This window comes from Procambarus clarkii, chromosome 70 (assembly GCF_040958095.1).
Source record: "Procambarus clarkii isolate CNS0578487 chromosome 70, FALCON_Pclarkii_2.0, whole genome shotgun sequence".
Lineage (NCBI taxonomy): Eukaryota > Metazoa > Arthropoda > Malacostraca > Decapoda > Cambaridae > Procambarus > Procambarus clarkii.
In genome coordinates, this window is record NC_091219.1 from 3,920,455 (window position 1) to 3,948,196 (window position 27,742).

General features: G+C 41.4%; 1 long non-coding RNA gene across 1 annotated transcript in view; it reads right to left on the reverse strand.

Annotated features, from left to right (window-relative positions):
- Positions 1–5,953: 5,953 nt before the first annotated feature.
- The window catches only part of LOC138356154 (uncharacterized), a 128,487-nt gene continuing 106,698 nt past the window's right edge, over positions 5,954–27,742 (reverse strand). The window contains exon 3 of the long non-coding RNA XR_011224222.1: positions 5,954–6,484. This is a non-coding gene — a long non-coding RNA (uncharacterized lncRNA). The remainder of the gene's footprint in view (positions 6,485–27,742) is intronic.

A 27,742-nucleotide genomic window follows, 5' to 3' on the forward strand; every position in this document is an offset into this window, starting at 1 on the left:
TATATATATATATATATATGTATATGTGTGTGTATTGTACCTAGTAGCCAGAACGCAGTAATCGGCCTACTATGCAAGGCCCGATTGGCCAAGTAAGCCAAGTTTTCCTGAATTCATATTTTTTTCGAAGTTGTTTCTTATGAAATGATTAAGCAATCCATTTCATTATGTATGAGTTAGGGTTTTTTAATTTGAGTTAAAATTAACGCAGATACATGACAGAACCTAACCAACCCTACCTAACCTAACCTATGTTAACCTAACCTAAACTAACATAAATAAGCCAATAATTTATGTTTTTAATATAATATATTAATATTATTTCCAAGAAATTAGTTGGAAACAATATTTTGAAAATAAAGAAAATTACTCGGCCTATTAGGCAACACGGGCCTTGCATAGTAGACCTAAAAGTGCATTCTGGCTACTAGGTATGACATATATGTATACATATGTACCTAGTAGCCACAACGTCGTACTTAGCCTACTATGCAAGGCCCGATTTGCCTAATAAGCCAAGTTTTCCTGAACTTATATAATTTTCAAAAAATTTTCATATGAAATGATCAATCTGTCCATTTTATTATGTATCAGTTAATTTGTTTAAATTTGAGTTAAAACTAATGTAGATATATGACCGAACCTCGGCCTATTATCACTCGGCCTATTAGGCAAATTTGGCCTTGCATAGTAGGCCGAGAAGTGCGTTCTGGCTACTAGGTACGACATTATATATATATATATATATATATATATATATATATATATATATATATATATATATATATATATATATATATATATATATGTCGTACCTAGTAGCCAGAACGCACTTCTCAGCCTACTATGCAATGCCCGATTTGCCTAATAAGCCAAGTTTTCATGAATTAATTGTTTTTCGACTACCTAACCTACCTAACCTAACCTAACCTAACTTTTTCGGCTATCTAACCAAACCTAACCTATAAAGATAGGTTAGGTTAGGTTAGGTAGGGTTGGTTAGGTTCGGTCATATATCTACGTTAATTTTAACTCCAATAAAAAAAATTGACCTCATGCATAATGAAATGGGTAGCTTTATCATTTCATAAGAAAAAAATTAGAAAAAATATATTATTTCAGGAAAACTTGGCTTATTAGGCAAATCGGGCCTTGAATAGTAGGCCAAAAAGTGAGTTCTGGCTACTAGGTACGACATATATATATATATATATATATATATATATATATGTCGTACCTAGTAGCCAGAACGCACTTCTCAGCCTGCTATGCAAGGCCCGATTTGCCTAATAAGCCAAGTTTTCCTGAATTAATATATTTTCTCTAATTTTTTTCTTATGAAATGATAAAGCTACTCATTTCATTATGTATGAGGTCAATTTGTTTTTATTGGAGTTAAAATTAAAGTAGATATACGACCGAACCTAACCAACCCTACCTAAACTAACCTATCTTTATAGGTTAGGTTAGGTTAGGTAGCCGAAAACGTTAGGTTAGGTTAGGTACGTTAGGTAGCCGAAAAACAACTAATTCATGAAAACTTGGCTTATTAGGCAAATCGGGCCTTGCATAGTAGGCAGAGAAGTGCGTTCTGGCTACTAGGTACGACATATACTTCTTTTTATATAAATATATATAAATATTCTAAGGAAACTACTCCAAGCTTGTACTAAAGAGGCACCCTTCTTGAGCCCGGATGGGCACATGTATAAGCAAGTAGATGGGGTCGCCATGGGTTCTCCCCTAGGTGTCCTGTTTGCAAACTTCTACATGGGTACCATCGAGCAAAAAGTCTTAGTCGACATGAACTTGAAACCGGCCATATACTGCAGGTATGTTGACGACATTTTTACACAGGTACCTGATGTCAGACATTTGCAGGAGCTTAAGGAGGCGTTTGAGCAGAGTTCCGTGCTGCGTTTCACTTACGAGATGGAAAAGGATGGGAAGCTGCCCTTTCTTGATGTAACAGTCATGGAAAAGAGCGGAGGTTTCCACACTGCAGTCTACACTAAGGAAACGAACATAGGAATGTGCCTAAATGCCAACAGCGACTGCCCAGACAGGTACAAGAGGAGTGTTGTTAACGCATATTTCGACCGTGCTCTCAGCCACAGCTCAGAATGGAAGCAAGTCGACGAAGAACTCTGTAGGGTAAGGCAGGTCCTAGTCAACAACGGCTTCTCCAATGGTTTCGTCGAAGACATCATAAGAAGGAAAGTGAAACGTCATGCAACCTCTGAAGAGACAACTAACACAACACCTACACCTCCTATTAGACTATTTTACAGGAACTTCTTTTCCACAGCTCATAAAACGGAGGAAAGGGTCCTGAAAGATATTGTTAATAGAAACGTTATCCCTACAGACAAAAATCAGAGGATACAACTGACGATTTACTATAAAACCAGAAAAACGGCCAGCCTACTCATGAGAAACTCTCCAGACACAAAACAGAACGCTTTAAAAGAGACTAACGTCGTCTATGCCTTCAAATGCCCACTTGGGGACTGTAAGCTCCAAAAAACCCAGTATATAGGCAAGACAACAACATCTCTTTCTAGGCGTTTAACGATGCATAAGCAACAGGGCTCCATTAAGGAACATATAATCTCTTCCCATAACCAAACCATCGCCAGAGAAATCCTAGTAAACAACACAGAAATCATCGATAGATACAGCGATAGCAGGCGGCTTGACGTTTGCGAGGCACTACACATCAAGAAGTCAACACCAGCAATCAACAGCCAATTATTGCACAACTATATTCTACCCACCTCAAGACTCTGCTCCAATATAGAAGCATCAAGAAATATGGACCAATAGGCTTTCTACAAACACTTCTATTCAATACCCATTGTTTCTGTTCTGTCTTGTGTTGATACTTTTAATACCCTATTAATATCCCCTCTTGTTCTGTCTTGTGTTAATGCCACATCACCCCTCCCACCTCACTCAAATGTAGATATAAAATCAGAGATACGTAAGTTCTAATCAGTTGTGTATTTGTGAAGTCTTTGAAAATGTAATAAGTTTTACGAAACGCGCCCGTGTCGCGTCAGACTAGAAATAAAAATGAATTTTGGAGAAGTGATTTTTGATTTACCTCCAACAGTGAAGCGTAATGTACGAAAGATTGAGAAAATTCGTGTTAGAATTATTAATCTTACTTTTTCGGTCATATTTAATAATATATGTCTACAGGAAAGACTGCTACCAAAATATACTAATATATATATATATATATATATATATATATATATATATATATATATATATATATATATATATATATATATATATATACATATATATATATATATATATATATATATATATATATATATATATATATATATATATATATATATATATATATATATATATATATATATATATATATATATATATATATATATATATATATATATATATATATATATATATATATATATTGTTGGGGTTTACTACTCTATTCTTACTCTGGGGGGAGCAATAGTTATGCTCAAGGTCACTCACCGTAGCCCTGCGGGTCTTCACTCGATCCTCACGGCGCCACTGCACGCCAGGAGAGTCTCCCAGTCAATCTCAACGGCCTCTGATTGAGAAGGAGTGGGAACATGACTCGTTCACTTGACTGTCATGTGCCCTCCCCAACAATCGGGCTCTACGGTTAACCACAAGGTCGCCAACTGGTGTTTTAGGTAGCCAGTAACACCTCAGTGGACTGGTGGAATTAGTGGTAGCCTTGGCAAGGTCACACTCAAAAGTTTAGGAATCAGGCAGGTACTTACTGTTATCACTCTATGCTTTCCAGTATAATATAGCCACAAGATCAATGGAGGGGATGATATAAACACAAAGATAGTTTTGTATTTTACTTAAAATGCATGAAAGATATCACGAGGCCAAACAATAATATATAAATCAACTGATCCTGGCTGCGGCCGGTGGTTCCCACGAATAGTATGCACTCACTAAGTGGCAACACCTCCCCTCCTCGTCAAGTGTCAAGAACAGCTGATCGCCTGGCCCCTGCGCGAAAGTTTATTGCTTGTTTCTAGATTCACGCGCGCTATCACGCTATCACCTCATTATGTCCGGTCGTGATGGTCAAGTGGATTAATGCGTCTTGTACATACCAGTTGCGTTGCTTCTGGGAGTATGGGTTTGAGTCACTTCTGGGGTGTGAGTTTTCAGTTGCATATTGTCCTGGGGACCATTCAGGCTTGTTCGCATTTGTGTTCCTCACGTGTGCCCCAAAGAATGAGGTGATTTGGTAAAATGCTATGCCCAAGATTACTATCCGAGTGCCGGCGGTGGGGTGGTTCAAATAGCCTCGGCTATCACCTCATTATGTCCGGTCGTGATGGTCAAGTGGATTAAGGCGTCTTGTACATACCAGTTGCGTTGCTTCTGGGAGTATGGGTTCGAGTCACTTCTGGGGTGTGAGTTTTCAGTTGCATATTGTCCTGGGGACCATTCAGGCTTGTTCGCATTTGTGTTCCTCACGTGTGCCCCAAAGAATGAGGTGATTTGGTAAAATGCTATGCCCAAGATTACTATCCGAGTGCCGGCGGTGGGGTGGTTCAAATAGCCTCGGCTATCACCTCATTATGTCCGGTCGTGATGGTCAAGTGGATTAAGGCGTCTTGTACATACCAGTTGCGTTGCTTCTGGGAGTATGGGTTCGAGTCACTTCTGGGGTGTGAGTTTTCAGTTGCATATTGTCCTGGGGACCATTCAGGCTTGTTCGCATTTGTGTTCCTCACGTGTGCCCCAAAGAATGAGGTGATTTGGTAAAATGCTATGCCCAAGATTACTATCCGAGTGCCGGCGGTGGGGTGGTTCAAATAGCCTCGGCTATCACCTCATTATGTCCGGTCGTGATGGTCAAGTGGATTAAGGCGTCTTGTACATACCAGTTGCGTTGCTTCTGGGAGTATGGGTTCGAGTCACTTCTGGGGTGTGAGTTTTCAGTTGCATATTGTCCTGGGGACCATTCAGGCTTGTTCGCATTTGTGTTCCTCACGTGTGCCCCAAAGAATGAGAGGATTTGGTAAAATGCTATGCCCAAGATTACTATCCGAGTGCCGGCGGTGGGGTGGTTCAAATAGCCTCGGCTATCACCTCATTATGTCCGGTCGTGATGGTCAAGTGGATTAAGGCGTCTTGTACATACCAGTTGCGTTGCTTCTGGGAGTATGGGTTCGAGTCACTTCTGGGGTGTGAGTTTTCAGTTGCATATTGTCCTGGGGACCATTCAGGCTTGTTCACAATAATATATATAATATATAATATATATATATATATAAATATGCGGAAAATCCAGAGAAATATGAAATGAGGTGAACGTTTCGGCTTTGTTAAAGCCTTTGTCAACACCAGACTGACTAAGGAGAAGGGAGAAGGGGGGAAGATATATAGGCCGACACCTGACCAACCCATCCCAAGGGTTGGTCAGGTGTTATTAACCAAAAACAGGTATAGCTTAGCTTAGAATGGTCAAAGAGGATTAAGCGGTCAGAGAATAAGGATGAAAGATTAAAGAAAAGCCTCATGAACACACAATATATGAATATACAATTATAATGAGACATTGTAAGCCTCTCTATCAGAGTTGTTTCTTAAACTGTTGTGCAATATTATAACTTAAAAATGGATCAAGTTTGTACATTCCAGTACTAACATTAAGAAGATTTGGACACTGACTGATTAGAGCAGACTCAATCAAATTCCGTTCCACGAAATCCCCACAATTGGTAATGCTTTTTGCCCCATTCCAGTTAATATTGTGATCGCATAAACTCGTATGTAGATACAATGCATTAGACGTTTGGGCAGTTCTAATACTATAAGCATGTTGTGACAACCGCAATTGTAAGGACTTTCCTGTTTGTCCAAGATACACAGAATCACAATCATTGCAGGGAATTGAATACACACAACCTGCTGTATCAGGGGAGTTTTTTATTAAATTGGATTTGATCGTACTATTAGTGAACACCAAATTTATATTAAGTTTCTTAAAAATCAGAGACAATTTTTCTAGTCCACTCGCATAAGGTACCACCAATGAGTTAATAATTTTTGGTTTCGCCTTAGGGACGTGATTATAAAACGTACGCTTGGCTTGTACAAACGAGAAATCCAAAAACCTCTTAGGATATTGTAAACTCTTCCCTTAAAGCCCATCGTAGAAGCCGTTGATTGTTGAATTGGGCTTGCTGCAGGAAGCGTAGGGTATTGTGGTCCGAGTAGATGGTGGTAGACCGAGCACCTTGCAGGTATGATTGAAAGTGCTGCAAGTTCAGGACGATGGAGAGTAGCTCCTTTTCGATCGTGCTGTAATTCTTCTGGTGGGTTTTTAACTTGTAGCTGTAGTAGCTAACAGGTAAAACATCCTCGCCTCGTTGTTGCATCAGGACACCCCAAATGCCGGTACCACTGGCGTCGACATGGAGGATGAAAGGCTTCGTGATATCTGGCGAGGCGAGAATAGGATTAGAACAGAGCAGGAATTTACGTTGTTCAAAAGCAACGGTTTGCTGAATGGTCCAATTATACCGTTGCTTGGGGCTGGTTAAAGTGATCAAAGGTGTTGCCACTGTACTAAAATTCTTAACAAACCTACGGTAGTAGGAGGCAAGACCAAGGAAGCGCAGGAGCTGCTTCCTGGTGGTAGGCTGTGGGTAATGCGGGATGGCTTGGGTTGTTCTATTCTTATGTGAATTGCTTCAAGAAGCAATTCACATAAGAATAGAACAACCTACCATGAACACCCAAATCACTGAACTATTTACTCTACTCACCATGAGAGTAAGGACAAGACCAGAACATAACGATGCCAACACAGAAGACAATGTTCAACATAACAGGCCAATTACACTGGATTAATCTTTGTATGTAGATAGAAGCTGCCTCGTATGGGCCAATAAGCCTTCTGCAGCTACCTCTATTCTTATGTTCTTATGTTTCACCCCACATTTATCCCATATGTATCCCCCATGTTTTCACCTTAACTGTCTTATCACCTGACCCAGTGCGGGTATAAAATCAACCAGCACTGTAAAATCCCTTCACTTGAGAATGAACCATGGAGGTTCGAAACGTTGTGCAAATTGTATAAATAAGTGTAAAACATTCTATAGTAAATCACTTCTTTTCTTCACCTTAAAAGTACGAAAATGAGTTTTAAATGAGTTTTGGAGAACTCCTATTTCAACTAAGCCCTGATGCTAAGAAAATAGTTAGAGGGATAGAAGCCCTAAACCAGAAAATAATAAATACAGAATATGGGGTCATATTCAATGAAACATATATATATATGTATATATATATATATGTTTCATATATATATACATATAAATATGAATCGCTAATATGTATATATTAGCGATTTTGAACAAACTAACATTTCCATTTATATATATATATATATATATATATATATATATATATATATATATATATATATATATATATATATATATATATATATATATTATTAAATATGACCAAAAAAGGAGGCATTTGAGCAGAGTTCCGTGCTGCGTTTCACTTACGAGATGGAAAAGGATGGGAAGCTGCCCTTTCTAGATGTAAAAGTCATGAAAAAGAGCGGAGGTTTCCACACTGCAGTCTACACTAAGGAAACGAACATAGGAATGTGCCTAAATGCCAACATCGACTGCCCAGAGAGGTACAAGAGGAGTGTTGTTAACGCTTATGTCGACCGTGCTCTCAGCCACAGCTCAGAATGGAAGCAAGTCGACGAAGAACTCTGTAGGGTAAGGCAGGTCCTAGTCAACAACGGCTTCTCCAATGGTTTCGTCGAAGACATCATAAGAAGGAAAGTGAAACGTCATGCAACCTCTGAAGAGACAACTAACACAACACCTACACCTCCTATTAGACTATTTTACAGGAATTTCTTTTCCACAGCTCATAAAACGGAAGAAAGGGTCCTGAAAGATATTGTTAATAGAAACGTTATCCCTACAGACAAAAATCAGAGGATACAACTGACGATTTACTATAAAACCAGAAAAACGGCCTGCCTACTCATGAGAAACTCTCCAGACACAAAGCAGAACGCTTTAAAAGAGACCAACGTCGTCTATGCCTTCAAATGCCCTCTTGGGGACTGTAAGCTCCAAAAAACCCAGTATATAGGCAAGACAACAACATCTCTTTCTAGGCGTTTAACGATGCATAAGCAACAGGGCTCCATTAAGGAACATATAATCTCCTCCCACAACCAAACCATCGCCAGAGAAATCCTAGTAAACAAAATAGAAATCATCGATAGATACAGCGATAGCAGACAGCTTGACGTCTGCGAGGCTCTACACATCAAGAAGTCAACACCCGCAATTAACAGCCAATTAATGCACAACTATATTCTACCCACCTCAAGACTCCGCTCCAATATAGAAGCATCAAGAAATATGGACCAATAGGCTTTCTACAAATCACTTCCATTAAAAACCATTGTTTCGTGTTCTGTCTTGTGTTTAGGAATTTAATACCCTATTAATACCACCTCACTCAAATGTAGATATAAACAAATCGAAGATTTGTAAGTTCTATTCAGTTGTGTATGTGTAAGCTAAAGTCTTTGAAAATGTAATAAGTTTTACGAAACGTGCTCAAGTGTCGCGTCCGACTAGAAATAAATAAATGAATTTTGGAGAATTGATTTTTGAATTACCACCAACAGTGAAAAGAAACGTACGAAAGATCGAGAAAATTCGTGTTAGAATTATTAATCTTACTTTTTCGGTCATATTTAATAATATATGTCTACAGGAAAGACTGCTACCAAAATATACTAATATATATATTATATATATATATATATATATATATATATATATATATATATATATATATATATATATATATATATATATATATATATATATATATATATATATATAAATGGAAATGTTTGTTTGTTCGAAATCGGTAATCTCTGAAAGTTCTTCTCCGATTGCTTTGCACTTTTCACACAACGTTCCACTCGCATCCGATCGAGTTTTTATATACATACTATATAGATGTCACGTCTGTAACGGGAAAAAACCAGCTTTTTTGGAAAACTGTGTTTTCATGTGTGTTTCATGTGAGGGAAATCTTCGAAACCTCTTTACCGATTGCTTTGAAAATTTTACAAAACTTTGCATTCAAATAGACGAATGTTTTTATATACCTACTATATACATGCCTCACCTTTAATAGGAAAAAATATGAGTTTTTTTTTTAAACAGTCCCATCTGTGGGACGAAAGAGGAACACATGCTGCAATCTCCGAAAGTTCTTCTCTGATTGCTTTGAAATTTTGACACAACCTTCCTTTCGAATACGTGCATGTTTTTATATACTTACTATTTAGATGCCACACCTTGTGACAGGTAAAAATGTGTTTTTTTGGGGAAAACAGTGCCATCTGTTGCATGTAAGATCAACACATGCTATTCAAAATACGTTATGATTTCATTTCAATGATTCAAATTGCATTGATAAATTGATTTTTCATAGATTTTGATTAATTTTCATTTTGATTTATTTTGTGTGACTGCGCTGAAATTGATCTGCGTTGTTTACCATAGTGTTCATTTCGCGAGTATAGTTTATTTGTGTTTTTTTTCATTGTTATTCATTTCGTTTTTTTAACTGTTCTTCTTATTTTTCATTGCAATTTTTTATTTTTTTTTTTATTTTTACATGCAAGCATGTGTATAATGTACAATAAAAACAGAACAAATATAACATAGAACAAAAGTACAAAGCACACACATGTACAATGACAAAGGAACAAATCAAGAGAAGACCAGCCAGAAGGGCTGACCACAAAACAAAAATGCATATACAAACGTAACACAAATATAAACACAGCGTAAGACAAACATAAGGGAAAACCCCAGGACAAAATGCACACGAAACAAGTCTGCTAACACCTCAAACACATACAGAGAGGCGAGAAAAATACAAGAATAAGGACAATAACAATAAAGAAAACAGATCTGCCATAACAAGCGGAAGGCAAAACATAACAAAGAGCACACGCCAACAGCCTGAAGGGCACACAATATGACAAACAAGCGCACACGACATCCACAACCGAACACACAAACGCATAGGAACCACACACCCCCCCACTAGCCATACAAGAAAACCCACAATACAAACCGGAGCACGCAGGAACCGGGAAACAATATCCACCCCACCCACTCACATACACACCCCACAACCACGCAACACAAAATACATAGAAATCACTTGCGAGGAACAACGTGAGAAATGTACTTCTCCGGGAAAAGATCACGAGGATATTTCGCCTTGTAAGCTTCCCAGACTAAATCTTCAAGGTCGGTAGGGTTTTTGATCCCCCGCTCTCGAGTGGGTATCATAAACTCGGGAACATCTATATCTGGTGGCATCGGCCAACGCCTAAGGTCACTGACGCAAGTCGCATAACGAGGCTTGGGAGTGCCAACCACACCCTTCGAGGAAGCAGATGACACCGGAGAAGCGGACGAGGGTCGCCAAGCCTGCCACGCCTTCGCCATCGGAGCAGGTGCCGGACGCTGAGACGATAGCACTTCCACGGATACCGCAGGAGACACGGAAGGGACTGCAGGAAACGGAAGAGGCGGCAAGACCGCTGCCGAGGAAACGGGTAACGAGGAAGGGGCCACAGATCATCCAGAGCGAGCATCCTTTCTCAACATCACCACCAGGCCACCCCGCTTACCACTAACTACAGCAGGGGGAACCACCGCCCACGAAGAACCGGAGCCATCCGACGCAGGCAACGCACCTGAAGCAGGACCCTCGGACACCGGACCAGAAGTTGAGGCCGAAACGCCAGCACCGGCATCCTCAGGCAAGTGTACCTCCGCCACCACCTTAGTGTGCACCACATCTGGAGCCACCCCACCGTCAACGGAAGGACGACACTCGTCGAATTCGTCAACTTCAGCCCACGCAGAAGAACGCCGGGAACGCTTAGGCTCGGGCCACACATCATCAGACCCGGAGGCAGACTCAGCGACCCGCACAGCACCAACCGAGCGAACCGACGCACGCCGCAGCACGGCAGCCTCCTCAACTACATGGGGCACCAGGCCAGGCACAGGAGGGAGTGCCGGATCCACCTCAGCTCCCAGCACAGCCGGAACAGATGGCGAGGGCGCAGGGACCGGGACAGACACAGCAGAGGAAGAACTGGAAGACAAGGGGTCCGAACAAACGGCAGGCGGAAGAGGCTCAGGGACACCAGCCGGAGCACTACGCGAGGACCCAACATCCGGAGGAGATGCGGCAACCACAGGGGGCGCAACAGGCGGAGCAACAGCTGCTACAGAGGGCACCTCCTCAGCCGAAGAGACGTCCATGCCCACCGAATCATCCCCCACAGGAAGGGGCGGAAAATCCTCCTCACTGAAGAGATTCACTGGTGCAACAGCAGGCGCAGAACAGTCAGCAGCCTGATGGCCCAAAAGACCACAACGATAACACGTCCGCGGCTGACGGGCGTAAAACACCCGAACGTTGTACCCCATAAGGCGCACAGAGGACGGAATATCCGCCCGGAGTCTTATGCCCAGGGTGCGAATGTTAGACCTCACACCCTTAAGAGGACTAAAAGACACCACGTTCACTCTCACACTAACAACTGCGCCAAACCGGCCGAAATACCGCCGTAGCAGAGCCTCTGGAAACTCCAAGGGAACCCCATGCACACTAATGTAAGTAAGTGCACCACTTCTATCCGAGAGGGTGACAGTGCCCGCACCATCCGGCAGGCGCAGTGTCCGCCCCTCGTATCGCCGGAGAAAATCGCGATACGCCACCTCTGCAAACTTCACAATTGCCCTACGGGCCGTTACCAACTCGACCCCATAAAATCGCAAACACAGGGACAGAGAGTATTTCACAAGCCAGGGCAATCTCCGGGTAACCAGCCTGCACAGAGAACTCTAGTCCCACAGACTGAGCCCGGACGACAGGGGGTAGAGGGACCCCCATCGTAACGCCACGTCAGCACAGGCGAGCAGAGACACACCCGCCCCCAACCAGCCGAAACGGGCAAACAGCACCAACTGCTGGAGCGCCGATTCAACACGTCTGCCCCGTAACGAAGCTAGGGCCAGACCTTTTTCATTGCAATTGGTGGTAAAATTGAACTGTGTCAACTGATCTATGTTTGAATTGAAATATTTCGTTAGTATTTTTTTGGTTTTATTTTGAAAACAAGAAAATGAAAAACACATTTATTTCACAGCTGAAAATTTGCAACAAACAGCTGTGAATCCACCGGCTACAACATTACTGCCTTCTTCACGTTGTCAAAATGACGCGTTTGCAAAAACACTGCTGTATTCGGAAGTACATACGTATTACACGTGGAATGCCAGTAGAAAATCATTTGAATGAGGCAAACGAGGAGAGCGCGTCGACGGACAACTTGGCATATTCAAATAAACTACTATAGGCAGACGGGAGTTGCTCCTGAGCTACCGTGCAGTGAGGACGTGTCGCCTGCTCGCTCCGGTAGTTTGAGGTGGTTGACGTTTTCGCCGGCAGGGGGTGTGGGTGTCTCTACCCTCCCTGCTGTTCCTGGTGGTGTGGACGTTGCGCTTCTACGATGGGCGGCCATCTTCCCCCTGTCGTGAGGGTAAACTCCATCGGTTTGGAGTTTACTGGCCGTGCTGGATACCCGCTGGTGGACGTGGTATTGAGTGCCATGCTTCGTGTCCCGGTTGGGGACGTATATGGCATTGAGCTGGTAACTGCTCACTGTGTTATTGTCAAGTTTGTGGGCGAGGCGGTGTACCGTGCTTTCTTACGGAGGTACGCGGGACGTACTTTGCAGCTACAGGACGGCATCGGGTCTGTGACCATTTCAGACCGTAGTGGTGCTGTGACGTATGTCAGTGTTCATGGCGCCCCCATGGAGTTTCCTGAGACTCTCCTCCGGCGATTCTTCCAGAGGTACGGCTCCGTCGTCAGTGTGCGGATAAACTCACTGTCGTCTGGCACGTATTCGGGTGTGAAGACCAACATTCGGACCCTCGGGATGCGACTGAGGTCGGACATACCGTGCTCTGTCCGGCTGTTGGGGTACTACGTGCGTGTGTTTTATGCCCGGCAACCCCGTACTTGCTTCCGGTGTGGCTTGTTGGGGCATCAGGCTGCCGGGTGTACTGCTGATCCGGTCGCTCCTGTGAACTTGTTCCATGAGGAGGATTTCCCGCCGCTCCCTCTGGAGGAGGACTCCGGGGGTGAGGAGGTGAGCGTCCCGTTCGCTGCTGCAGCTCCCCCAGTGTCACCCGACGTTTCTCCGGTTGTTGCAGACCCTCCTCCGGGTGTTGCGGTGCCGTCGGATGTTCCTCCTGACCTTGTCTCTGGCCCTGCTGTTCCCGTGGACCTTCCTGGTGATCCCTGTGGAGCGTCGCCGTTGGCTTCCTCGTCTTCGGCTGTGGACCCTGGCCCTGCGTCCTCCCCTCGGGTTCCTCCTGTGCTGGGTGCTGGGGTGGCTGCGGTGCCTCCTGCTGTGTGTGGTCCGGTTCCCCCTGTGGTAGAGGCTGCTGCTGTTCTGTGACGGGCGTCGATTCGCCCGGTTCGTGAGGCCAGTGGTTCTGGGTCCGCCTCCGGCTGTGAGGATGTGCGGCCAGTGCCCAAGCGGTCCAGGCGTTCTTCTACTGCTTGGGCTGATGCGGAGGACTACGACGCGGGTGGAGCTTCGGGGGATGATGTGGTGCCTCCGGGTGCTTCGCGTTCTACGACGCTGGTGGTGGCTGACGTCCATGTGTCTGCTGTTGAAGATGTTTGTACCTGTGATTTGCCTCCTGTTCTTTCTCCTGCAGAAGGTTCTCCGCAGTGGGGGGTGGTCGCTCCTACTGACGTGGATGGTGAGAGTTCTGGTGCGTGCCGAGGCATCAAGCTGGTGCTGAAGAAGGATGCCAAGCGTGGGGAGTCCCGGCAGGAACATCGTCCGGTGGTTGACGCGGAGCGCTGTGAGGCGGCCGAGGAGGCTCCCAGTGCGCTGCCCATTGCCCGGCCTCGTGGGAAGGAGCCCCTCCCTCTCATCTTGGCCTCCGGGGTGGCGCATGGTGCGCAGCATCCTCTGCAGTTTGACATTATTGACCGCGTGCATCCTGTTCCGTATTGCCCTTCTTCCATCTGGGTACAGCGGGCTCGGTGTTTTGTTGTGGGTGTGCCCGAGTTGATGCCTGATCCTCGTACTGTTAATACTGTGCCTGTTCCGGATGACATCATGTTACTGTGGGAGGCGTATTGTGTTCGGTTCCCGGCGGCAGAGTGGCCGGATTAGTATGAACAATTTGAGTAGTCTGTGTGCTTGCTGTGACCTGTGGTTTGTTTGCAATGTATTGTGCCTATTGTGCGCCCTTCCGGCCGGTGTTGTGTTTTTCATGACTGTTGTTTTGTTGTATTTATTGTATTTCCGTTACCCTTCTGTCCAGTACTGTTGTTTCTTTTTCCTGTGTTTCAATGTGTTTATGTTCATTGTTGTGATTTTGTTGTAGGCCCTTCAGGCCGGTATTTAGTGTATTTGTGTTAATTTGCTTTGTGCTTTTGTATTTTGTTTGTCTGATTGTTTGTTCTTGGTTTCTTCTTTTATTATATTTATTGTATTGTATTTATTCGCATGTTCGCATGTAAAAATAAAAAAAATAAAAAACTATAGGCAGACATCCACTGTGCATCCCAATCAAGATGAATGTTCCTTTCTTTGCATGCTGTTGGTAAATGTGCCTGGATCAACATTTTCCAGCAATTCAGATATGTCAACGGCGTTACACATGGCACTTTCCATAGTGAATGTCAAGCTCTGAATTAATTGGAGAACGACCGACACTAGGGTGTATGCATTAATGACGCGTCCAACACGTCATATCCAAATCAAATTCGTGCATTGTTTGCAATCATATTGACCACCGGCTCTCCTTCATCTCCAACAGAGTTATGGGAGAAATATAAATCGCATATGGCTGAAGATATTGTCCGTCGAATACGCAAGGAAAATTCAAATATGAACATGGATTTCACAGCAGAAATCTACATCGAAGCGTTGATAATGATTGAAGATTTGTGCTTAGAAATCGCGAACAAAGTTCTTAATCAATTGGAAATGCCATCACCAAATCGATCTGCTGCAGCTTCGTTCGATGTAGGATTGCGTCGTGAACAAGGTTACAACAAGGGTGATCTGTTGTCGAATGTGCAATCAAATATTCCTAATCTAACACTTGAGCGAAAAGGCATTTACAATCAAATAATTCTAATTGTCAATAACGGGCTTAGAGAAATCTTAGATGCGCCAGGAAGAACTGGTAAAACCTTCCTAATTAGATTCATTCCGGCAGTATTTCGATCCCAAAATGGCATAGCCTTATCTCTTGCATCGTCCGGAAAAACTGCAACATTGCTACCAGGTGGAAGAACTGCTACCTCGACTTTGAAATTGCCATTGAACATGCAATTCATTGAAACTCCCACGTGCAACATTTCCAAAGCATCCGGCACACGAACTTAACAATATTATTCAGTTTCCCATTCAAAGCGAGGCAGTCACATACAAGTCCGTCGATACTGTTAAGGAAGCAGATGAAGCGGTTAATTATCCAACAGAATTTTTTAATTCATTCGATCTGCCAGGGATACCATCACACGTATGTCAATTAAAAATCGGAGTGCCAATTATCATGTTGCAAAATATCAAACAGCCATAACTTTGCAACGCGACGCGGCTTGCAGTAAAAAAATTAATCAGCCACGATTAATCGTCGCTGATTCGACAGCGTAGAAGCAACAATCTTGACAGCAGGACTTTTCAAAAGTGGAGATGTCCTTATTCTTCGCATTTCTATGATTCCAACAGATATGCCATTTCAGTTAAGAGATTGTAATTTCCAATTCGATTGGCGTTTGCAATCACCATCAACAAAGCTCAGGGCCAATCTTTAGAATTGTGCAGTTTATATCTAGACACGGATAGCTTCTTACATGGACAATTATATGTTGCGTGTTCTAGAGTCGGCAAACCAGACAAATCTCTATATCTCCACAGACAATTGAACAACACAAAATATTGTATTTCCACAAGCATTGTAAAATTAAACATATTAGAAACGTGCGCTTTCTCTTTTGTTTCTTTCTAACATAACTAAATCAATAATTTATGTTCCTATATAACATAATAATAATATTTAAAAGTAAATTAATAGGAAACATTTTATTGAAAACAAAGAAAATCACTCGGCCTATTAGGCAAATCGGGCCTTGCATAGTAGGCCGAGAAGTACGTTCTGGCTACTAGGTTCTGGCTACTATATATATATATATATATATATATATATATATATATATATATATATATATATATATATATATATATATATATATATATATATATATATATATATATTAGTATATTTTGGTAGCAGTCTTTCCTGTAGACATATATTATTAAATATGACCGAAAAAGTAAGATTAATAATTCTAACACGAATTTTCTCAATCTTTCGTACATTACGCTTCACTGTTGGAGGTAAATCAAAAATCACTTCTCCAAAATTCATTTTTATTTCTAGTCTGACGCGACACGGGCCCGTTTCGTAAAACTTATTACATTTTCAAAGACTTCACAAATACACAACTGATTAGAACTTACGTATTCTCTGATTTTATATCTACATTTGAGTGAGGTGGGAAGGGTGATGTGGCATTAACACAAGACAGAACAAGAGGGGATATTAATAGGGTATTAAAAGTATCAACACAAGACAGAACAGAAACAATGGGTATTGAATAGAAGTTTTTGTAGAAAGCCTATTGGTCCATATTTCTTGATGCTTCTATATTGGAGCGGAGTCTTGAGGTGGGTAGAATATAGTTGTGCAATAATTGGCTGTTGATTGCTGGTGTTGACTTCTTGATGTGTAGTGCCTCGCAAACGTCAAGCCGCCTGCTATCGCTGTATCTATCGATGATTTTTGTGTTGTTTACTAGGATAGATACTAGTTTTTACTAGTGTTTACTACTGTGTTGTTTTCTCAGCCACAGCTCAGAATGGAAGCAAGTCGACGAAGAACTCTGTAGGGTAAGGCAGGTCCTAGTCAATAACGGCTTCTCCAATGGTTTCATCGAAGACATCATAAGAAGGAAAGTGAAAAGCCATGCAACCTCTGAAGAGACAACTAACACAACACCTATACCCCCTATCAGACTATTTTACAGGAACTTCTTTTCCACAGCTCATAAAACGGAGGAAAGGGTCCTGAAAGATATTGTTAATAGAAACGTTATCCCTACAGACAAAAATCAGAGGATACAACTGACGATTTACTATAAAACCAGAAAAACGGCCAGCCTACTCATGAGAAACTCTCCAGACACAAAACAGAACGCTTTAAAAGAGACTAACGTCGTCTATGCCTTCAAATGCCCACTTGGGGACTGTAAGCTCCAAAAAACCCAGTATATAGGCAAGACAACAACATCTCTTTCTAGGCGTTTAACGATGCATAAGCAACAGGGCTCCATTAAGGAACATATAATCTCTTCCCACAACCAAACCATCGCCAGAGAAATCCTAGTAAACAACACAGAAATCATCGATAGATACAGCGATAGCAGGCGGCTTGACGTTTGCGAGGCACTACACATCAAGAAGTCAACACCAGCAATCAACAGCCAATTATTGCACAACTATATTCTACCCACCTCAAGACTCCGCTCCAATATAGAAGCATCAAGAAATATGGACCAATAGGCTTTCTACAAACACTTCTATTCAATACCCATTGTTTGTGTTCTGTCTTGTGTTGATACTTTTAATACCCTATTAATATCCCCCTCTTGTTCTGTCTTGTGTTAATGCCACATCACCCCTCCCACCTCATTCAAATGTAGATATAAAATCGGAGATACGTAAGTTCTAATCAGTTGTGTATTTGTGAACTAAAGTCTTTGAAAATGTAATAAGTTTTACGAAACGCGCCCGTGTCGCGTCAGACTAGAAATAAAAATGAATTTTGGAGAATTGATTTTTGATTTACCTCCAACAGTGAAGCGTAATGTACGAAAGATTGAGAAAATTCGTGTTAGAATTATTAATCTTACTTTTTCGGTCATATTTAATAATATATGTCTACAGGAAAGACTGCTACCAAAATATACTAATATATATATATATATATATATATATATATATATATATATATATATATATATATATATATAACTGAAAACTCACACCCCAGAAGTGACTCGAACCCATACTCCCAGAAGCAACGCAACTGGTATGTACAAGACGCCTTAATCCACTTGACCATCACGACCGGACATAATGAGGTGATAGCCTAAGCTATTTGAACCACCCCACCGCCGGCACTCGGATAGTAATCTTGGGCATAGCATTTTACCAAATCACCTCATTCTTTGGGGCACACGTGAGGAACACAAATGCGAACAAGCCTGAATGGTCCCCAGGACAATATGCAACTGAAAACTCACACCCCAGAAGTGACTCGAACCCATACTCCCAGAAGCAACGCAACTGGTATGTACAAGACGCCTTAATCCACTTGACCATCACGACCGGACATAATGAGGTGATAGCCTAAGCTATTTGAACCACCCCACTGCCGGCACTCGGATAGTAATCTTGGGCATAGCATTTTACCAAATCACCTCATTCTTTGGGGCACACGTGAGGAACACAAATGCGAACAAGCCTGAATGGTCCCCAGGACAATATGCAACTGAAAACTCACACCCCAGAAGTGACTCGAACCCATACTCCCAGAAGCAACGCAACTGGTATGTACAAGACGCCTTAATCCACTTGACCATCACGACCGGACATAATGAGGTGATAGCCTAAGCTATTTGAACCACCCCACCGCCCAAGATTACTATCCGAGTGCCGGCGGTGGGGTGGTTCATATAGCTTAGGCTATCACCTCATTATGTCCGGTCGTGATGGTCAAGTGGATTAAGGCGTCTTGTACATACCAGTTGCGTTGCTTCTGGGAGTATGGGTTCGAGTCACTTCTGGGGTGTGAGTTTTCAGTTGCATATTGTCCTGGGGACCATTCAGGCTTGTTCGCATTTGTGTTCCTCACGTGTGCCCCAAAGAATGAGGTGATTTGGTAAAATGCTATGCCCAAGATTACTATCCGAGTGCCGGCGGTGGGGTGGTTCAAATAGCCTTAGGCTATCACCTCATTATGTCCGGTCGTGATGGTCAAGTGGATTAAGGCGTCTTGTACATACCAGTTGCGTTGCTTCTGGGAGTATGGGTTCGAGTCACTTCTGGGGTGTGAGTTTTCAGTTGCATATTGTCCTGGGGACCATTCAGGCTTGTTCGCATATATATATATATATATATATATATATATATATATATATATATATATATATATAAATATATATATATATATATATATATATATATATATATATATATATATATATATATATATATATATATATATATATATATATATATGTTGAATATGACCAAAAGGGTAAGATTAATGATTGTAACAAGAATCTTCACAATATTTCTTACGTTTTTCTTCACTGTCGGGGGTAATTGAATAATTAACTCTCCAAAGTTCATTTTCTCTTTCTTTTATTTATGGTCTGATGCCTAAAAGCGTTTCACAAGGACTTCTCACAGATTACAGCACGAAGATGTTGATCTTGAAGTAAAACATCCTTGTTTCCTCATGCAGAATCACTGGAAAAGCAGATTGCTTGTACTTTACATTCCCGAACACTGCACTGTTCATGGGGGGAGGGGGTACTAGATATTCTAACCTTTTTGTGACATTAGTACTGGCTTCCGCAAAGTCGCCAGACTGCTTGTCAATACTTAAATTCGGTATTTCCTGCCGGAGGTACGATGCTCGGGTATTTCCATACCCAGGACCCCCACCCTTCCCTAAGGAACGAGTAGTGCACTTAGTCTTTTCGAAGCCAAAGGAGTTCACTTCATAGTGGCTATAACCCTAATTGGCACCAGGGATAAAATCCCTGTTAAGGCCTACATTTGCCTTTATACTTGTGACCCCATTTATCCAGGTTTTCCACAGGTTTTTCTGCACGCAGATCTTGCCCTAATTTGATGATATCTGTCAACGGGTCCAATCTGGTGGCTTATGAAACATGCCTGAGTGAGATCTGGGACCACCCAGTTGTTCGCACTACCCTGAATGAACGGCAGTGCTACTGGAAATTTGTACCACCCAGAGCATCGTGGCATGGAGTGTTGAATGAGAGAATTGTTGGGACAGTAAAATGCTGTATAAGGAAAACCTTGCAATGCTAAAAAACTAGAACTCCACACCGTTGTCACGGAAATTGAATCCAGAGGCAATAACCGACCGCTGACTTACCTTTCTGATGACATCTCACAACATGAGTGACTTAGTCCATCTCATTTGATGTATGGAGAACCTCTCAACCTTTTTGCGACCCTCACTGATGAGGACCCAAGAGATCCTTCATACATTGGGGAGAGCGACTTTGTTCAGCGTCATAAAGATCTGTTGCGAATAATCAGTCGGTGGAATGAAGTTTGGGATCTGGAGTATTTAACTGCTCTGCATGATTATTACTATGGAGCTACCAACCCCTGTAACATAATGCAGTTACAACCTGTCGATGTTGTTCTGGTGGACAGCGAAAGCACATGCTCAGAGTGGCCTATAGACCGTATTGTCTCTGTTCATCCAGATAGCCAAGGAATCTTGAAGATAGTAAAAGTGAAGTACAAAGCCACCACTAGCCTCATGTCAGTAGAAAAGTTAGCACTACTGGAGTTGGCTGGAGAAGTCATGAAGAGACCTACACAACTCTCAACTATAATAAGGGACATCCATCCTGTATGTAATGCCACACACAAGTGCACATTAAAATTAAACAATATTTTAATAATTCTGATGAAGAGTAATAAAGTGTTCAGCGAGTCCTAAATAGTGGAATCCTACATGTATTCTCCCTCTCAGAATTATGTGGTAATTTCCCCCTCCTAGATTATTAAAATTTATTTAATTATTATTTAATTACATATAATCCAGGAAAATATATTTTCTGTTTCATAAAATTATTAAAATAAATTTGAAGTTAAATTTCTCCTAAATAGGAGGATGTAATTAATTTATATATATTCATTATGAAAGCATATTAACTGTGATGTCACCAAAATTATATGTAATAATTCGAATATGGGTCTATTTACAAATATTATTCATACAGTCTGAGAACTGATTGATGCTTATTTTCATTACATATATTTAACTAAAATATATAGTAATAAATACAAAATCAATATCACTCCAGTAGTGAAATATACGACTACGACCGCGCGCACCAGCTGCCAGCTGGCACTCCATGGAGTGCCAGCCGACAGCTGGTGCGCAGGTGTGTAGTCGCACAGGTTTTGGGGGATTTTCGGGGAATTTTTGGCGCGTTTCGAACGCGTGTGAGCGTGTTGTGTTTGGGTATGTGGTCATGAAAGCGTGTTGTGTTTGGGTATGTGGACAGGAAAGAGGGGAGGTCATGTTGGGCAGCTGACAGGTGGCGCGCGTCGCTCCCGTCCTCAAGTTTTTTTCGGGGAATTTCCCGGAAGTTATGGCGCGTGTCGGAGGTAATTGGAGCGCGTCGCTCCAGTCCTCGGGTGTTATGGTAAGTGGTCAGGAAAGATGAGAGTAAGTGGTAGAGTAAGTGATAGAGTAAGAAAATAGAAGGAAGATGGAGGAAGGAGTAAAAGAGTTGATCGTGAGTTAGTGTGTAGATGAGAGGAGAAGGCAGCACGGCCTGTTATGTTGTTTTGGGATGGGAGCTGGATGGAGTTTCCCCTTCGTCGGGAGAGAGTGCTCTGGGCCATTATGTGGTTAGACAAACCCATTGACTCCCCTACAGGAAGGTCTTAAGTGATGTTTGTAAGAAATGCATGGAAAAGACACGGGACTGCACCTGGCTTTTTCTGTGTTCGGGTCAAGAAAGAGAGAAGTCACTCTCGTTGTGAGACTGCAGCGGGCCATTATGTGGTTAGACAAACCATTAACGTCCCCTACAGGAAGAGCTAAGTGTGTGTGTGTGAGGATGAGGGCAAAGTCTCCTGCAGGAGGGGAGTGTACCATTACCTAAAGCGTTTTTCAATGTCGCGACGGGGTAAGCGTACTGGTCGCAGGTTGGAGCCTGACTGGTCATCTTTCCAACTAGTCTGGGTATTTCTCCTACGACACCGTAAGTGGTGGGACACCCATTACCATTGCGTTTCGCCAGGGTCTGCGACTCTCTCTCTCTATCTGTCTCTGTCTCCCTCTCTCTCTCTCTCTCTATCTGTCTCAGTCTCTCTGTCTCCATGTCTCTCTCTCTCTCTATCTCTCGCTCTGTCTCTGTCTCTCTCTCTCTCTCTCTCTCTCTCTCTCTCTCTCTCTCTCTCTCTCTCTCTCTCTCTCTCTCTCTCTCTCTCTCTCGCTCTCTCTCTCTCCAGATCATTTAATAGTTGGGGAAAGTAACATCATTTTCCTTTCTCCTGCTGCCGCTGTTCACATATCTTTCTCCATTTCACTTAGACCGACAACGCATCAGAGGATGACCACCATGTCAATTTTCAAGCCCGCCTTCACTCTCACCCTTACATCCTTGTAAGGTAACACGACCAATATGCTAACTTCGTTCTTTACCCAACATCATTAATGTAACGTGGAGAATATACCAACTTCATTCGTTCTTTGCCCAAATATCATTTTAAGAGTAACGATCTGCCTCTCTGTCTGTCTCTGTCTCTGTCCCTGTCTCGCTCAGTCTCTCTCTCTCTCTCTCTCTCTCTCTCTCTCTCTCTCTCTCTCTCTCTCTCTCTCTCTCTCTCTCTCTCTCTCTCTCTCTCTCTCTCTCTCTCTCTCTCTCTCTCTCTCTCTCTCTCTCTCTCTCTCTCTCTCTCTCTCTCTCTCTCTCTCTCTCTCTCTCTCTCTCTCGCTCTCTCACCCTCTCTCTCTCTCTCTCTCTCTCACCCTCTCTAAAGTCCACCACAAGGCTCTTCACTTAGTAAACTCAGTCAAAGTCAGTAGGCTAGCGTTTACTAAAAGAGAGAAACATTCCATATCGTCACGAAGACGCGATCTCTACCTACAAATTGTTTATGTTAACTGTGATCATTGAAATGTATGCATGTTTACTCAATCTCCATCACCTCTCCGTCCTACATCCATCCATTACAGCTGTGCGGGGCTATCTTGTCAAGGTCTCACCTTCGCGGCGGATTGAGGTGTACTGAGATAGTCAATGTAAAGGGATGACCCTTACCCTCCCCCCGTCCACCCCCACTTACCCTTACCCCTACCACCCCCTCCATGGCCGAACCATCACTGCCCCCTTCCCAGACCGGATGTTCAACTAAGCTTTAGTATCACCATTCTTTGCTGAAATAGCATTTTTTTAAAGATTATCCAGTCATAAGCTAGTCTTCAGTCTTATTATTATAACAAATCTTAATTTGATGTAAACACAACTGCGTGGGATATACATAGCACTCAGTGGACTCTCTCTCTCGCTCTCTCGCTCTCTCTCTCTCTCTCTCTCTCCAGATCATTTAATAGTTGGGGAAAGTAACATCATTTCCTTTCTCCTGCTGCCGCTGTTCACGTATCTTTCTCCATTTCACTTAGACTAATGGCAATTTTCGAGACCCATCGCTCACACCCTTATAACCTTGTAAGGTAACACGACCAACATGATGACATCATTCTTTGCTCAAATATCATTAATGTAACGTGGACAATATACTAACTTCGTTCTTTGCCCAAATAACATTTTAAGAGTAACGAGCAACTTTCCGTCGATGTCTGAATAATGAAATGTAAAACCATGTTTAGCCATTACTGTACATCCAAACACAATAAAATATTTTTTTCGTTCCACACATACAAATTCCAAGCAAGTAAGCGTATATACGATAATATGGAAAAACACAGTCTTGATACTATTATTAAATTGACTTGTTCATTATCCCTGAGTTCAAGGCTGTCTCTCTTAAGACCTACATCATCCAATGTAAACACTAATCGATGAGAATAAGACCGGTGAGTCGATAGTGAAATAGCTCTGGGTTAAGTATGTTTTTCAGTTCTTGTAACACTGTCAATGTAGCGTAATGGGAAACCAGTCTTTCTACTGACTACATAAATAGCGTTTGAAAATGTATGCAAGTCTAGACAAACTCCTATAGCCCTTACATTCTAACACAAATAAAATATTAGCACATGATTGCATCGCATTATATCATCATTAAGTAACATGGAGATCAACTTTCTGGCTGTTGTCCGAATATCATTATTGAAATGTGAACTCCATTTAGCCAAACACTATATCTCCATTACATCTCATAGCTTATGAATATTGCGGTATACCAGTTTTAACCCTCTATAACACAATGTAACATAACTTTCTACAGACCAAATATCGTTTTTAAATGAAAGTATGACTTAGTCCTTATTCATTACATCTCTCACCATATAAAATATTGGCGTCTACCCCTTTTAGCCCTCTGTAACACAATGTAACGCAACGTAACGTAACGCAAATCAACTTTTGCAGACCAAAATGTCATTTTGAAACGGAAAGTGAGGGATTAGTCCTTATTCATTACATCTCTCACCATATAAAATATTGACCTCGACCCCTTTTAGCCCTCTGTAACACAATGTAACGCAACGTAACGTAACGCAAATCAACTTTTTGCAGTCCAAAATGTCATTTTGAAACGGAAAGTGAGGGTTAGACCATTTCCATTACATCTCTTACCATATAAATAATTGATGGCTACCCCTTTTAGCCCTCTGTAACACAATGTAACACAACGTAACATATCGCAAATCGACTTTTGCAGTCCAAAATGTCATTTTTAAATGAAAGTATGACTTAGTCCATCTTCATTACATCTCTCGCCATATAAAATATTGGCGTCTACCCCTTTTAACCCTCTGTAACACAATGTAACGCAACGTCGCGTAACGCAAATCAACTTTTTGCAGTCCAAAAGGTCATTTTGAAACGGAAAGTGAGGGTTAGCCCATCTCCATTACATCTCTACCATATAATTAATTGTTGACTACCCCTTTTAGCCCTCTGTAACACAATGTAACACACCGTAACGTATCGCAAATCAACTTTTTGCAGTCCAAAATGTCATTTTTTAAATGAAAGTATGACTTAGCACATCTCTTACCATATAATATTGACCTCTACCAGTTTTAGCCCTCTAACACAATGTAACATAACGCAATCAACTTTTACAGCCCAAAATGACATTTTTAAATAAAGTAGGACTTAGTCCATCTCCACTACATCTCCTTCCATAAGAATATTACGGTCTACCAGTTTTAGCCCTCTGTAACACAATGTAACGTAACGGGGAAAATCATCTTTGTCGGATGAGCAAATAACATTATTGAAAATGACAACCGTGTTTAGCCATTACATCCAAACACACAAGAAAAATATTACCGCTTTTCTTGAGAAACTTATATGTGGAGATCATATCTCCAGAGTCCACACAATAAGCCACACATCACACATCTTCTGTTTTCAAATCGCAGCTCGCATCTAATTTAATGCTATTTTTTTTTGCAGAAACTATGTTTTTGAGATTATGCTCAATGTCGGCAATTACTATTCGTATCATCAAACTCCTTTCAGTCAACAAATTCTCATTTCATATCGCGTGTGTAGATTAGAGAGAGAAGGCAAACATAGCGTGCAGCTAGTCAAAACTTATCATAACAGATATGATTTCACAGAGTTTTTCAACCCTTGCCAGTTTTTTTTCAATGTTATCTCTTCACTCGTGCTAAGTGAGTCAGACAAAATGTGACATTTCATTTCATTATTAGCCATGCAATATGCTATTAGCTAGGTAGTCAAAACATATAACAAGCGTTATTTCACAGGAATTTTTTCTAGCAAATATGCTTCCTTTAAACAGTTCATCACATCAAACACCAGCAGTCTGCGAAATTCCCTTTAGTCAATAATCATCCTTTACAGTATTTCTTGACTAGAATAGCACTCCAAAACATAAGTGGTCATTTTATTCTCACTGTCGCACTATAGTCAATAATTTGTTTCGCAGAGTGACAAGTTATGCATAGTGACGAGATTTCATGGTGTGCATAGTTTAAGAGAGTTCACACTGTATTAATTACGGTCATGGATATCTTATGTTATGTTTATGAAGACCATCTCTTCTTATTTTTTATCATTTTCGCGCCACACAGCTTTACAGTCTTCTCATATTCTTTTTCAAATAAAGTTTGCTTACTGTTTTCCAGTAGATCGGCCTCACATTACATATATTAATCAATTTTCAAATTCAGTTCAGTTCTTTTCAATATCGCAGCTTTGGTGCCCCCACAGCCTGTATCTAGTTCAAGACCTCTTATTATCAACGTCATTAATACGGATATCATCAACCACGTATTGGATGTCTCTGTCATTCAGTCATCAACGTAGTATGTGTTTAATGAACGTGAGAATCACTTCATGTGCACTCATTTTAGTTTAGTTTTAAGTTTTACATCTTGAATTAATACTGCTATTGGATAGCTCAGACATTCAGTTAACATCTCAGTAAGTGAAAATCTTTTCATGTGAGCTCATTTTTAGTTTAGGATAAGGTTTTTCCATCGTGAAATGCTATTATCAGTAACAAGGTATTGATGACACTACCATTCAGTTTACATCTCAGTAACTGTTTACTGAACATTGTTATCCATCCATGCAACCTCATTTTTTAGTTTTAAGTTTCTACGTCGTAAAAATAAAATATTACTATCACCAGCCATGTATCGGATAGCTCAACCATTCAGTTAACATCTCAGTAAGTGAAAATCTTTTCATGTGAGCTCATTTTTAGTTTAGGATAAGGTTTTCCATCGTGAAGTGCTATTATCAGTAGCCCGGTATTGGGTGGGTGGACCATCCAGTTTACATCTCAGTAACAGTTTACTAAACATAGTTATCCCTCCATGTGACCTCATTTTTAGTTTAAACTTTCTCCATCGTAAATAAAAATAAAATATTACTATCACAAACCTTGTATTGGCCTGCTCCGGCATTCAGTTTACATCTCAGTAAGTGTTTACTGAATGCAAAATCGCTACATGTGTGGTCATAAGGTTTTCTCATCGTGAAATGCTATTATCAGTAACCAGGTATTGGATGACACTACCATTCAGTTTACATCTCAGTAACTGTTTACTGAACATTGTTATCCATCCATGCAACCTCATTTTTTTTAGTTTTAAGTTTCTACATCGTAAAAAATAAATATTACTATCACCACCCATGTAACGGTAGCTCAACCATTCAGTTTACAGCTCAGTAACTGTTTACTGAACATAGACATCCCTCCATGCGAGCTCATTTTTTAGTTTAAAGTTTCTCCATCGTAAAAAATAAAATATTACTATCACAAACCATGTATTGGGTGGGTCAACCATCCAGTTTACATCTCAGTAACAGTTTACTGAACATAGATATCCCTCCATGTGACCTCATTTTTAGTTTAAAGTTTCTCCATCCTAAATAAAAAATAAAATATTACTATCACAAACTTTGTATTGACCAGCTCTGGCATTCAGTTTACAACTCAGTAAGTGTTTACTGAATGCAAAATCGCTACATGTGTGGTCAT